General features: G+C 43.1%; 1 long non-coding RNA gene across 1 annotated transcript; it reads right to left on the reverse strand.

The window, feature by feature from the left end:
• Positions 1–11,819: 11,819 nt before the first annotated feature.
• LOC122232591 lies at positions 11,820–14,763 on the reverse strand. The gene is made up of 2 exons (XR_006209937.1): positions 14,678–14,763; positions 11,820–12,391 (listed from the first exon to the last, which is right to left on the reverse strand). It is a non-coding gene; the product is annotated as an uncharacterized LOC122232591 (long non-coding RNA).
• Between the last annotated feature and the right edge of the window lie 273 nt (positions 14,764–15,036).

Here is a 15,036-nt window from a genome sequence, read left to right on the forward strand (position 1 = left end):
TGTCCACTTGCTAAGAAAAACATATATACCATTCCTGGATATCTAGGGATATCTGAAGAAGACTGTCTGTTAAATACACCAAGCGTGCATGACGTGTTCAGGGATAGCAGGGTGAGCCCAACATGAAAATATGGTTGAGGAGCAGCCCTTGAACATGGGTCCTCTGGCTGGTTGCCAGTCCAGGCCCCTTGCCCTGGCCTCTTCAGTGGGACTGCCCATAGTTTCAGGAATCATGGCCTTGGTCCTAACGATTACTTGATGCATACAACCCAAACTCGATTCAGACAGACAGACATGGATGGAGGGAAAAAATTGGAGAAATGAATGAAAAGGTATCCCAGTAAGTGGTAGAAAAATATGAGCTCTAACTGTCATGATAATGGTACATCCAGAGCCTTTTGGATTGCTGTTCAGATCCAAATAACATGGTCAGTGCACTCCTCCAACTGCTTGTAGCTGGAAAATGGTTCTCTCTTTTGTTGCAATCCATCCATCTGACCTCGTTCTTACTTCCTGAGCACCCTTTTCTTTCTAATTGCATTGAGAGCATTGGGTATAGGCATTCAAATTGCAATTAACAGAGAATTCACAAATGGAGCTTCAGTTGTTCCGTGTGGCTGTCCGCTCACCTGCAAATTTGCATTGCCAGTGTATTTATAGAGCTTTTTGTTCTTTTCAAAGAGTTTTAATATGGGTTATTACATTTCATGTTCATGGCAGCTCCACAAGATAACACTGAGTGAGATCGTTTCCCTTGTCGAAAGAAGGAAATTTGAAGTCCAAGAATGGCAAAGGAGTGGCAAAGCCAGACTCATGCCCTGTATTTCAGTGTCTTCCCTTCTGTTCCACACTTCCAGCTTGTAAAGTGCCTGTCCTAATGCCCAGGGCAAGGTGACAGCTGTGATGAGGAAGGAGCAATTTTGGGACTAAAGCATCTGTTAGTAGCTTAATAATGGCCTTGGTCGTGAAGTTAAGATACAAAGATAGGTATTTTTAACTTGAATTTCAATTAGTGGCATAAAAACTTGCTATTTTCAGCCGGCGGAGGGACCACCAGGAAACACATTTTTTACCCAACCCTGATAGTACCTTTTTCTCTGGGAGGGGATTTGAGCTCATCCACTCATGGACTTGGGCATCATGTAGGAGAGGGATAATGGGAGCTCTCACATCAACTGCTGAAGCACTTCCATGAAGCCCACCGGATCAAAGCTGACCAGGAAGTGGACAGTTCAAGGCTCTGTAAGCAGTCCTGCACACCCAACTCAGAACACCTCACACAAGTTAATGAAGAAACTTTCTCAGTAGCAACTAATGGGCTTTTCTGCAATGTTAAAATTAGAGCTAGAAGGTAAACATGTATCGTCAGAATGGAATAACACTGTCATATCATATGGGAAAATTCTAGTGTGGATTAGCAATTCCATATGTATTTTGTGCCTTTAATGAACCAATTCTTCTTGACACTAGAGGTCAAAATCAAGGCTCTTTCCCTGATTAGGTTTTTCTTTCTAAAAGTGATAATGCGGGGCCCCTGGGTGGCTCAGTCGGTTAAGGGTCCGACTTCAGCTCAGGTCATGATCTCATGGTCCATGAGTTCAATCCCGGCATAAGGCTTTGTGCTGACAGCTTGGAGACTGTAGCCTGCTTTGGATTCTGTGTCTCCCTCTCTTCTCTGGCCCTCCCCTGCTTGCACTCTCTCTCTCTCTCTCTCAAGAATAAACTTAAAAAATTTTTAAAAAATGAATAAAAGTGATAATGCTAGAGTAGGTGAAGGGGATTAAGATTACACTTATCAATATGAGCACTGAGTAATGTATAGTATTGTTGAATCACTATATTGTACACCCGAAAACTAATACAACACTGTATGTTAACTACACTGGAATTAAGAAAATAATAAAAGTTACAATGCTTATTCAAACTCTTGGTACAACAGTTGGCCTTGTGCTGGCTTTGGATTCGTTTGAACCATAGGGAAATGGGCGTCTGGTTCTTCATGGATGAATCAGTAAAACCATTATAATAATATTGTCTCCTGTGTTTATAGCTAAGTCATTTCTCGTCTAGGACTTTATCTCACAGCAACTCTATTCAGTGGGAGAGTCTGGGGAACTAGACGTACAGAGAAGATCCCACAACTAACTAATAATACCATAAAAACTGGATCCTGGGCTTCCCACCTTTTGATTCTATGTCCTTGCCTTATCCTGCCTGTGGCGGATGTTCCCAAAGGCTGGATCTGGCCACAGTCATGTTGACTTAAGATATCTCTTTTGGCACCTGGTAAAATTTAGGCTCCAGTGAAACTGATGAAGCTGCAGCAGGCTGACCTAGGTGACCATGCAGAATTTGGTGACTTTAGAAGATGCACTGTTGCCGGTTATTCATCCAGTGTGGCCAAGGGCAGCCGCATTAAACAAGCCTTATATCTGTTTAGGGCATTTGTGGTTTACAGTTTGTGGTTTACAGTTTGTGGTTTGCGGTGTCTGTTTGCGGCATCTGTTTGATGCATCGGAAGAGGAAGCGTAAGGCACAGGTAAACGTTAGAGGTCTTGTTCTGTCACCATTTTTCCCGAACGAAGGAGGAGAGTGGCTCGGAAATATTAAGTGAGTTGCTCAAGATAACACCTCTGGTACATGACAGCATAGGGCTCAGAGCTCAAATATTTCTGGTATCTGGCCCTCCACTGGCCCCTCATTTCTGATTTCAAGGAGCTTCTCCAGCTTGGCATCAGACTTCATAGAGATGGCTTATAATGAGCACCTCATAAAATGCTGAGATTGATTCTCCTCTAAGAAGAGGGACAAGTATGGTTTCTGACTGCCACGGTTATGAGAAATGCAACAGCCTCTTCCAGAGCAAGGACAGTTTTAATCAGCCAAAATGGCCTGGGAAGTTAATTAAGCAGCTCATTTTTAAATGGAGCCAGTGGATGAAAGGCAATGTGAGAGAAGGGCAAAGGACTTAGGAATGAGAGTGTTTTAAAGGCTTGCAGCCCCCTGCCTGTCATGAATAAGAAATGGGGCTGGGAAAACACGAGAGGCCCACAAGAGTTGAAGATAAAGAAAAGCCCAGGAAAGGGTTCAAGGACCTGCCAAGTGACTCCCATAGGGAAACTGCTTGGTTCCTTGTTTGGAGGAGGGAGTACTTGAGGGGCAGTAAGTTTTCGACAGATACAAACCTTTGAAGACCGGGGCTGGAGAAGAAACAGCCCCCCATGTAGAACCAAGGACAGAAACCCCCCTTCTCTCTGAGTCAGAACAATGCCATTACCCCTCATCGTGCACTTTGAAAGATCTCAATAGACAAACCAACGACGCGACTGGCCTTCAGACCAGAGGAAGCTCCCAACTCATGAGCCAATAATTCTAACTCCTTCTCTTGGTGTCCAGCCCTTCTTTCTCTCTGTTTTGTTTTCTATTACCTATGTGTGACTGAGGGCACAGAGTGGTTTAGATTTCCTTACGTCGGTCAGAGGCTTTTGTTTCCAGGCAAGTTGGGCACTTACTGGTTGACTGAAGTGAGAAAGTATTGATTGATGGAAGCAAGAGGGTGGTCATTTGTTGCCTTCATAACTTGTGAAGGAATTGACTTCGAGTCATGGGATTTTAGAACTGAAAAAAAAGGAACCTCAGAGACTGTCTAGTCTTTCATGTAACACAGGTGTCTTTTCTGCAGCTACCAGAATAGATGGCAATTCAGACATTTTTGGAACACTTTGAGAAAGTTAGAATGTACTGCCTGTGTGCATGCTGCCTGGTGAGTTTGACTCTTCCATTTGTCAAATTTTTACCCATTAATCCTTACCTAGCACCTGCTGTGTGCCTGATGCTGGCACGAGTCCTTTATGATTAGGCCATTGATCCAACATGATTTTTATCTCTGTTTTACAGATAAAAGAAACTGAGACACAGGTTAAGTGACATGCCCAAGGCCATACAGCTAGAAAGTGACAGAGATAGGATTGGAACCCAGGCAGCCTGTTTCCACAGTCTGTGCATTTAACCAGCAGTTTGGCTGCCTCTCTAAGACATTTCTAGTCATTTAAGGCTTTTTTCTTATTTTGAGCCAGCATTGGCCCCTTACAGTTTGTACCCCAGGGTCTTTCCCATGATGATTCATCAGTTAGTTTTGGATAAGCCATCATGCCTTCTCATTATCTTTTCTTCTCCAGGCTGGCAATCTTTACTTCTCCCAGCAATTTCTCATGTGGCATGATTTCCATGCCCTTGGTGTTTCCTCTGGTTGTATGCCAATTTCAGACAGCCTCGTAAAAAGCACCTGAGATTTAAGGTCAGACCCACCTGGGCTGGGATTTACTAGCTGTAAATACTTGAAAAGATACTTTATCAGTCTTTTGGAGCAGAGGGTCCTCCATTTGTGAAATGGGACCAACTCTAAACTCCCTGATTCATTGTTGGAACTATATACCTACGATGACAACTATATTCATTCCTCTCATCTGTAGATTCATACAACCCCAATCAAAACTTTAGCAGGCTAATTTGAAGAAATTGACAAGTTGCTTCAAAATGTATATGAAAATGCAAAGGTTCTAAAATGACCAAACAATATTTAAAAAGGAGAACAAAGTTGGAAGACTTGACCTGATTTCAAGACTTACTATAAAGCAACAGTTACAAAAGCAGTATGATACTGGTATAAAGAAAGACAAATAGATCAATGAAACAGAAGAGAATGCAAGTAGACCCACACATCTTCAATTAGTTGATTTTTGGCAAAGATGCGAGGTCAGTTCAACAAGAAGGGCTTTTTAACAGGTGGTGTCGAAAAAAAATTATACCGGTTAATAAGATGAACCTTGACACTGACCCCACTGGACACATCAACACTAATGAGTTAAATCATAGACTTAGTGTGAATGCTAAACAGAAAACTTGAAGAAGAAAACATGGGAAAATATCTCTATAATTGTGGATTAGTCAAAGATTAGGACACCAAAAACACTAATCATAGTAGGAAAACAGGATATATCGGACTTTATCAAAATGAGATATTTCTTTTTGTGAAGAAATGTTATCACGAATATGAATAGGGAATCTGCAGACTGGGAGGAAATATTTGCAACACATATAAATAAGTAGGACTTAATATGTAATAGTTGATGAACTCCTACAAGTCAGTAATAAAAGACAAACAACCCAGTGGAAAACATGAGCAAAAGACTTGAGTAGATACTTAACAAAAGAAGATATACAAACCGCCAGTAAGGAGGTTATACCATTTGTCATAAGGGAAACGCAAATTAAAACCACAATGAGATACTATTCACAACTGCTAGAATAGCTAAAATCAGAAAGCCTGGCAATATCAGATGTTGGCAAGAATATGCAACAACTAAGATGCTTGGACCGTGCTGGTGGGAGTGTAAGATGATAGGACCATCTTGGAGGACTGGTTTGTCAGTTCTCATAAAGTTCGACCTACATCTGCTCTGTGGCCCACCTATTTCACTCTTAGATCCTTATGTAAAAGAAATGAAGACCTACGTCCATAGGAAGACTCATATGAGAATGTTCACGGCAGCTTTATTCGTAATAGTCCCAATCTGGAATCAACCCAAGGGCCCAACCACAGGGGATGGGTAAAGAAATTGTGGTATGATCATGGAAAATGGAATAATACTTAGCAATAAAAATGAGTGAAATACTGATGCATGAGACAGAATCTCAGAAACATAATAATGAGTGAAAAAAAGCCAGGAAAATAAAGTACTTCCTAAATGCTTCTATTTAAGTGAGTTCAAGAAAAGACAAAACTGGTGGTAGAAATCGTAAGAGTGGTTGATTTTGTCAGGAATGGACGGGAATTGACTGGAAGGCGGCATGAGGAAACTTTCAGGGGTAACAGGAATATTCTGTATCTTGATTGGGGTGATGGCTATATGGGCAGACATGGTCACCAAAACTCATTACGTTAAATACTTAATATCTATGTAAATTCTGCCTCAATATTAAAAAATAATGATATCTGAAACTGAATAGGTTGCGATTTACTCTAAACAGTATCCAGTGCCATGGGGCTGTTGCTCCTCTGACTTAAACTCTCTGGTTCTATTAATGTGGCCTGAGGTTGCATTAGTTTTTTTTTTTTTTTTCTTTTTGTTGTTGTTGTTTTAGCAGCAACTTCCTTACAGTCTTGCCATTTATGGCATTTGTGGCTAAGGAAAACGGCCAAGCCTCTCTTCCTTTTAAGTGTGAATTGCTACCAAGCAGTGCTCCTTTCTGCAAGCCTCCTTTGTTTACCTAAATGGGTCTATATGTAGCCCCTGAAGGAATGACTAGAACGGAGATAAACAAAGGAGGTATTTCAGGAGAGTAATGCTGTAAATCATAAGGACAGCTTACGGTGAACTAGTACTTCATGCCAAGTACTCCTCTAGAGCTTTACACGTATTTACCAAGTGGATTCTCAGAACAACTCCATGGGATAGGTGCTACAATCATTCTCATTTTATAGACAAGCTGATCTGAGGCACCAGGAAGTCAAGTGACTTGTCCAAAGTCATCTGGTCAGTAAGGGATGGAGTTAGAGTTCAAATCCTAGTCGGGTCTGATGCTCAAATCTGTGCTCTTAGCTCCCATGCTACGTTATGTCTGATCCCTGGTTTGCTTCTTCTGCTTGATGCTTTCCCTCTAATTGACTTGATCTGTCTCTGGCTAATCCTCTTAGAATAGCTCAGCGTAGGTCATGCCCCTAAGGAGCATCATACCAGAGCAGAAATTTCTTGCAGGACTCCTGTGGGAGAACCTGTTTATAAGGAGTGGCTGGGCACAGCGAGGGAACAGCTCTCATGATCTTCAGGTCTCATTTCACGTTCAGCCTTCCAGGTTTCTCTCCACACACCAAAGCTCAGAGAGGTCCTTAAAATAGCATCAGTCATCCTTGAGATGCATGCTGTGTTCTATGTATCTACCAAAATGGATATCAGTGGCATAAAGTCAGATTGGGGAAGCACTGCGTGGTATTATTTCTTGTCTAAGAGGAAGAGATTTGGCAGTTATCGTTGGCCACAATTCCATAAATGGCAAAGAGTGTGATGATGCTGGGGTAGAAAAAACAGCACAGTCTCAAGCCACATTAATAGAAATAGCATGTTCAGAGCGTGAGAGTAACAGCCCCAAAACACCTCATCACTGTTTAGAGTAAATCTTAGCATGTTCATTTTCAGATGTCATTATGATTATTTTAACATTGAGGTAGAATTTACACAGATCTGAAGAAGTATTTAGTTCAATGAATGGTTTTGTTTTTGTTTTAGAGAGAGAGAGAGCATGAGCAGGGGAGAGGGGCAGAGAGAAAGGGGGAAAGAGAGAGAGAGAGAGAGAGAGAGAGAGAGAGAGAGAGAGAGAGAGAGAGTCTGTCTTAAGCGGGCTCCACACTCAGAGCGGGGCCTGATGCAGGACTCAGTCTCACGACCATAAAGTCCTGACTTGAGCCAAAATCAAGAGTCAGACACTTAACTAACTGAGCCACCCAGGCGCCCATAGTTGAATGAATTTTGATGACCATGTGCACCCATATATCTATCACCTCAGCCAAGACACGGAAGAATGTTTTGTCACCCCAGGAAGATTCTCCATGCCCCCTTCCAGTCAATTCCCATCCACCCTCACCAAAGGCATATTTTGATCCAGAGAGAAGAGGTCTTCTGGATCGGATTGGGACTTTTCTTTACTAACCTTTACCCAGGCACTTTGTACATATCACGAACCCAGGGGAAGAGTCCCTTAGAAGTGGGTGGCATGAGAGTGGAGATTAGCTCCCTTCAGAGACAGATCCAATCTTATCAGGTAGAAACACTAAAAACTGATGATGTCCATGCCTAATGGCCAACCCTGGATAATGCTTACCTGCACTAAAATCATGACTCCGTCCTGCTCATTTTCTTTCTAGACCAGTGGTCCCAGGGAGTCTTGCTAGATCAAAGCATAGGTTTCCGGTTTCATATCCCACAGGGAGTTGTCATGGAGCATTTAATTAACTAGAAAGTTCCAGGTGGTGGGTTATAATTCTTATTTAGACCTTTTAATGATCTACTTTTTAAATAGTCTATGTCAAATTAGCCCTAAAGTCAAACAGAAAGAAGACATGAGAACACGTTGGACCAGGAGGCACCCACAAGACAGGGTTATGCCACATGTGGGGGAGGTGCTTAACATGTATGCTTGTTTTGAGAAGGCATACCTGGCTTTACTCCATCCACGGTTCAGCATCGTATGCACACTCAACCTCTTTGGGCTGCTGAACCTTCATCTGAAAATTAGGAGTAATGCTGTTTCTCATTCTCAAGATTATTGGTTAATGAGATATTAAGTAGTTAGAGCTCTAAAAATGTATAAAAGAGGTATGTCGTTAAGGAGCATTGCCATCTCTACAAAGCCATCACTACAGCTCCTTGAAGAAACTGAGCTGGTGGGGAAAAACCCCAGTGATGTAATTTAGGACCATAAAACAACTTTTTCAGTTCCTCTGTGTTTGAAAATTCACCCTTAGTCCTTCATCCTTCAGAACCTCCTTAACTCCCTCTCCAGGCTGAAACCTGTAAGAAATGTTAGATCTTAAACTTGATCTTTCTTTTTTTTTTTAATTTTTTAATGTTTATTTTTGAGAGAGAGAGAGAGACAGAGACAGAGCACGAATGGGACAGGGACAGAGAGGGAGACACAGAATCCAAAGCAAACTCCAGGCTCCGAGCTGTTAGCACAGAGCCAGCACAGAGCCCAATACAGGGCTCGAATCCACAAACTGCGAGATCATGACCTGAGCCAAAGTTGGATGCTCAACCGACTGAGCCACTCTGATGCCCCGAAACTTGATCTTCTAAACTGAGTCAACTGACTTTAATATTAAACATCTACCACATGCCCAGCACTGTGAAGATTATAAAAATGAGTAAGAAATAGCTCCTCCCCTCCAGGAATTTACAGCTTGATCACATGACTTATATCAGGAGGAGAATCCCAAACAAAATGTGCCCTGTTTCATTCACTGACCAACACTTCTTACTAGTTTGTCTTGATTTGTCCAAGTCTTTGCTTTTTCCCCACATTAATTAATTCCTGGGTTTCCTCTCCACAGTGAACAGTGGCCTCACCAAGAATGAATCCTTTCATGAACTTCTAATTCAAGACACAATTGTTTTTTTCAATAATCGCTGTATGCTTTGAAAGAGTCATAAGTAAACTTGATAATTGTGCTATCAACTTATAGATAGCATTTGTTTAAAACATTTACATACACCTTTATCTTTGTAATTCATGCCTTAAGCTGACTTTAAAAAAAAATTTATTATTATTTTTAATGTTTGTTTTTGAGAGAGAGACAGAACACAAGTAGGGGAGGGGCAGAGAGAGAGGGAGACACAAAATCTGAAGCTGGCTCCAGGCTCCAAGCTGTCTGCACAGAGCCGGACATGGGGCTCAAACTCACAAACCGTGAGATCATGACCTAAGCCGAAGTTGGACGTCCAACCTACTCAGCCACCCAGGCGCCCTTTTTTTTTTTTTAAACTAAACACCACACTTTTCCTGGATTTCACCAGCTTCTCTGTTAATATCTTCTTAACTGTTCCAGCATCCCAGTCCAGAGTATGGCATCTTATTTAGTTGTCATGCCTCCCCAGTCTCCTCTGGTCTGTGACAATTTCTCAGTCTTTTCCTTGTTTGTTCATGACCTTGGAAGTCTAGAGGTGTGTTGGCTTAGCACCATGTGGCATGTCCACCACTCTGGATTGGCCTGATGTTTTTCTCAGGATCAGACTGGAGCTGGAGTTACAGGTTTTTGGAAAGAACACAGCGGTGAAGTGCCCTTCTCATCACATCATCTCGGGAGGTATATGACATCTACAGACATCATTGATGGTGTTAACCTTGATCACTTGGTCAAAGAGGTGTTTCCCAGGCTTTTCCACTGTAAGGGTACTCTTTCCCATTCCATACTCTTTCCTTTGGAAGTGGACCACTAAGTCTAGGACACCCTAAGCATCACCTCCTAAAGCAGAGTGTCTACTTGTATTATTTGGTTGAATGTTTTTGAACGGAATTAATATTCAGCCTCTCTAGTACAGTGCGGTTCAACCTTGTGCTAAATTTCATCCTTGTTCTGTGCTTTGAGAACATTAGCTAATTAATCCTAATTAGACATAGCAGAATCTCACCAGTTCTCACATCACTGATTTGTAAATAGAACAGTTTTTCTAAAAACCTGTCAGTCTTTTACTTCACGTCGAAGCTGAGATTTATAGAGCTGAAGTCTGTACCTGTGAATGTATTTCTAAAGAGCTTATCTACCGAGCTTCAGCATGGGTAGTTTTCTACCAATATTTTACTTTGTATTTTCTGCTTTCCTGTGGAGCATTATCTTAAGTCATTTGAAAGAATGTTTGTGAAAAGAGCCTTGGATTTTAATCTATTTATTATATTACAATTTCTAATGGAACACCTTCTCTAAGGAGCGCAAAGCCGATTACGATACCTAATTAGGTAATACGTGCATTCTCATAAAACTCCAATGTCCTAAGAGTTGATTTCCAGTGGAACAGAGTTTGGTATAGGATGAGTCTGTCTTGGATTTTGTCTGGTAGAATGCATTGTATTTGGTATTTAACATACATTGTCTTGTGTGTTATAATTAGTGTCCATTTACGTGCATTTATGCTTTTCTCCAATCACACTGTAAAATGTTTTGAGAGAGTAGTCTGTGACTTACAGCTTTGTCTCTAGTGGTGACGAGCGTGTGGCATCTGTGGTGAACGTTGTTGGTTGTGTGTCCAGCATCCACGTGCCTCTTTCCTTCTATCCAAGAATCCCAGTTTGTTCAGGTACCCTCTCTTCCTCCTCAGCCAGATGTTTCAGGAGAAACTGAGCCACCCTTAGCTCCAGGGGTGGATCTGAATGGCTTAAGGGCGTTCATCCTCTTTGCTCATGATTAGTTTAGGATGTGCCTATGACCCTAAAGAGGCCAGTGAGACAGCTTACTGGGGGTTTCTGATAAAAGTTTCCTCCAATTTAAGGAAAGGGTACAAGGAAAGGCGAGATGGTTCCTTTCCCCAGGACACTGTCACGTGTAACTTTGAAGATTGGAGCCACAGGAACCACTCACCTCCAGTGGAAGCAGGAAGCCAAGAGAATCTCAGGGAAATGCTGTGGCTGCCAGTGTTGTGAAACAATAAATGTACTTACTGTTTAAGCCACTTGGAGATACCGTTTCTCCTTACTTGGGGCCAGAGGCATCCTGAATGATACAGGATTATCAATAAATATTTTTATTTGATGGATCTTAGTGCCAAAGGAACCCTTTGGCCTCTTTGGAAGAAGGGATTAAAATTGAATTAGAAGCACTAGTTCCCTTTAGGAAGGTAGTTTCACACCAGTTAGAAAATTCTAAATAATAGGGGTGCCTGGGTGGCTCAGTTGGTTGAGTCTTGGTCTGACTCTTGATTTGGTCTGACTGTTGATTTCAGCTCAGGTCTTGATCTCAGGGTCATGGGATTGAGCCCTGCATCAGACTCCATGCTGAGCACAGAGCCTGCTTAAGATAATCTCTCTCGCCCTCTGCCCCTCACCCCCATTCTCATGCTCTGTCTCAGGAAGGAAGGAAGGAAGGAAGGAAGGAAGGAAGGAAGGAAGGAAGGAAGGAAGGAAGGATGGAAGGGAAGAGAGAAAGAAAAAAATTTTAAAGAGTATGTAGTTCTTATTCCTGTTCATTCTTTTCTCACAAACGTATTCGTTAAATATTATTTTAAACTTTGGTATGGTTTATGACTCAAGAACATAAAGTAAAATAGCTGGAATGCAGTAGATTGGTCTGTTTTATTCTAGAATGCCAGTAGCGTGATTTCTGGGGTCATGAAGTGGTCTGGATTGTAGCCTCTCCTGAAATAACATGCAACTCTCTCCTCCAAAGGTGGTTTTCTATCCCTTCCACCCTTCTTCGGTGGCATCCCTATCTTTCCCTTTCTTCTGGCCATCCTCGTGTGGGGAGATGTCCCCCGGGCTGTCCCCACACGCAGGATTAGCCCCCTCCACAGCCTGCCCGGGTCCTGGCAGTAGGATGCACCCCTTCACTAGAGCCTACCCTTGAGATTTCCCCCACTATTTCTCAGAGATCCTATTTGCTGCTTTATGGCATCAATTTGTGACCATCTCATTTCTTATCAGGACTTTGCATGCTGACATCTATTGGACTCCACTCCCAGGGATCTTGTTTCTCAGCCTTTTCCCGTGATCTGCTTGATCAGACACATTCTATACTCTGCTGTCTTCCTTTGCTGGTCCTGCTGCCCCCACAGGTGCTCATTGTGAAGGGGTTACCAGGAAAGTTCTCTCCATCTCCAGGGACACTTCAGTTTGTTTTCTCTCCATCCTAAAGAAAAGGCTCATTAATTTGGCATCTTAAACCTTAACTCAGTAAGTAAATTTCTTTTTTATCTCCAGTCAACAGATCAGTATTTCCTGGCTTAGGAAATTCCCCAGCTTTATCCTCTATATTTTTTGACACTGTGTTTTTCAAATTATTTTTCTCAGACTGTAGTCCTTAAGGTGCTTGTAGAAAGATGATGCCATAGACTTAGTCATTTGAGAAATGCTGCAGACCTTCCCAGAGTCACCATGCATCTGAGCACATTATAAGGTCCGTGCCCTTGATCCAATGTAAAGACAAAAGACAACTGTGTAGCTTGTTGGGTCATTACTGGCCCCCCCCCATGCCCCCCAGCCCCAGGGGTTCAGTAGTCTATGGAACTCACAGAGTAGAACTTAGAATCTCCTGAACCTCCCAGAGCTTTGCCACCTGTAAGCCTCTGCTTCGGATGGTGGGTGGTTTCTTGGAACATCCTCACTCCCTGTCTTTATATCAGAATGGCCAGCCCTCCTCTGAGCTTGGAGTGTCCGTGTGATAATTTACTTTAAAATATTTCCAGGGGCGCCTGGGTGGCTCGGTCGGTTAAGCGTCCAACTGCAGCTCAGGCCATGATCCCGCGGTCTGTGAGTTTGAGCCCTGTGTCCGGCTCTGTGCTGACAGCTCAGAGCCTGCTTCGGATTCTGTGTCTCCCTCTCTCTTTCTGCCGCTCCCCCGCTCGTGCTCTGTCTCTGTCTCTCAAAAATGAATAAATGTTTCCAAAAAATTTTTTTTAATATTTACACATGAGGGGCACCTGGGTGGCTCAGTTGGTTGAGCGTCCCACTTCAGCTCAGGTCATGATCTCGCGGTTCATGCGTTCGAGCCCCGTGTTGGGGTGGCTCTCTGCTGTCAGTGCAGAACCTGCTTTGGATCCTCTGTGCCTCCCCCCACCCCTCTCTGTACCTCCCCTGCTTAGTCCTCTCTCTCAAAAATAAGCATTTGAAAAATATATGAAAAAATATATTTCCCTATGAAAGTTGCAGCAAGGAGAATGGACACGATTTAACTTCATTCCACACCCTAAGGGTAAGTGCTTAGCATTTGAAATATCGTAATCCAGAGTCCACATTCCATAGATAGCTACTCAGCATTCCAGGTATCCTTAAAATCTGCACCTGAGGGTTAATTAGCATAAAGCAGGTAAGATACGATTTTTCCTTGGTGTAATGAGTGGTGTTCGAGAGCAGCGATTGGTTGGGAAGATGGTCCAGGCCGCGCCTCCTACCTGACGAGAAGAATCCCACAAGCCCAGGCAAAGTTGGGCGTCTTGGGGTCCTGAAGATGCTGCTTCCTGGAGGCCTCCTGCTGCTTGTGCCCAAAGCAGGCCTGGCCGGAATATGGAATATTTTCGCAGCCTTTTGAGAAGCAAAGTGCTGGCCGAGGGCCAGGATGGGGACTTTCCTGAGCTGCAGGAGCTGTTCATGTGACTGTTTGCAGGCTTGCTAATGAATATTAAACAGTTGGCTGAGTTTTATCTAAGACTTGCTTAAAGAGAGTCATACCTGGCATGGGGAGGGTAGGAGAGAGGGGCTGTTTGGCTCTCAGCTAAACCAGAGGCTGCTGATAGTTACCAGAAGAACCTGGCAGACAGTTTGGCCTGTTAGCAAAGGGGTCAGTTGTCCTCAGGCCGTGACAACAGGCTCAATCTCTGTCCCCATTCTCACTGAGCTCAGGGTGATGCTGACCAGGGCAGAGAGTGGTCAGCCACCCCAGAGCCCTGCCAGCTCCGTGGGCTTTTATTTCCCTGATCCCTCTCCCGCGGAGTAACAGTGGCTGCATTAGGGACCTCTGAGTGACTAAGGCACTCAAGGGACACCCATATCTCCTCGTGCCCCGTGACTGCCACCAAGAGGTGTTTCCTGGGTGTCCTGCCTTCCTCATCTTCCTACTCCTCCCTGCCCCCACATTCTTGGGGTTCTTGCAGGAGCCACTCCTGTACCGGGAAATGCCACACTGTCACCCCCTCCAGAACCCAGTCTTCCACTTCAGTCCCTGTGGTCACTCTTGTCTTTTCTATGCCTCAGAGTCTGCACCTGCAAAATGGGTGTAATAATAGTATCCCCTTTATGGGCTTGTTTTTGGGGAAACCAGCTTATATAGGCAAAGCCTCTAGAACACTGCCCAGCAACTTGTAAGCATTTGTGTGTGTTCATTATCCACCTCCTCCCTCCCTCTCTCCTCCCTCCTCTCTCTCTCTCTCTCTCTCTCTCTCTCTAATTATCAAAGCGTTATCTTAACAGGCGGACTCACCTGCCTTATACCACAAGGAATGGATGAATTCATTCCTCCATAGAAGGTTGTAACAGGCTTTTGTCAACCAGGATAGATGTCACAAAGACCTTGTGCTAACATTCTGTAGCTTACTCGGAAGAAAGTCCCTTTGGTCCTTGGAATTTATTTGCTTTTGGTTTACATGGAGCTCTAATAAGCATGATTTGCTTTCCTACCCACAGAAGATTTTTTTTTCCTTTTAAGACTATTCCTTCTTTTTTTTCCTCCTTTTTTTTTAAATTTAAATTTTAGTTAACATACAGTGCAGTATTGATTTCAGGAGTAGAATTGAGTGATTCATCACTATAAGAAAACAACCTTTTTTTGAGAGAGAGAGA

Source organism: Panthera tigris, chromosome D3 (assembly GCF_018350195.1).
Source record: "Panthera tigris isolate Pti1 chromosome D3, P.tigris_Pti1_mat1.1, whole genome shotgun sequence".
Taxonomy (NCBI): Eukaryota; Metazoa; Chordata; class Mammalia; order Carnivora; family Felidae; genus Panthera; species Panthera tigris.